The sequence below is a fragment of the Pectinophora gossypiella genome, chromosome 11 (assembly GCF_024362695.1).
Source record: "Pectinophora gossypiella chromosome 11, ilPecGoss1.1, whole genome shotgun sequence".
Taxonomy (NCBI): domain Eukaryota; kingdom Metazoa; phylum Arthropoda; class Insecta; order Lepidoptera; family Gelechiidae; genus Pectinophora; species Pectinophora gossypiella.
In genome coordinates, this window is record NC_065414.1 from 14,475,863 (window position 1) to 14,476,087 (window position 225).

The window sequence follows — 225 nt, forward strand, 5'->3', positions numbered from 1 at the left end:
TACAACAACAAATACATAATTATACAGGTATAGACATAAAAAGTAAAGAACAGTTTATTGTTTGTTGTAGCTACATCTACAAACTACTTACATGAAGAATAGAAGAAAATATTGTTCTTTGGCAGTACGTGGTACGTGGTATTTTCGACAATTTAAAATACTTCACGAATAGGTACAATATACATTGTTTTAAGTTACAATATACTGGTATTGTTTAGGTACAAT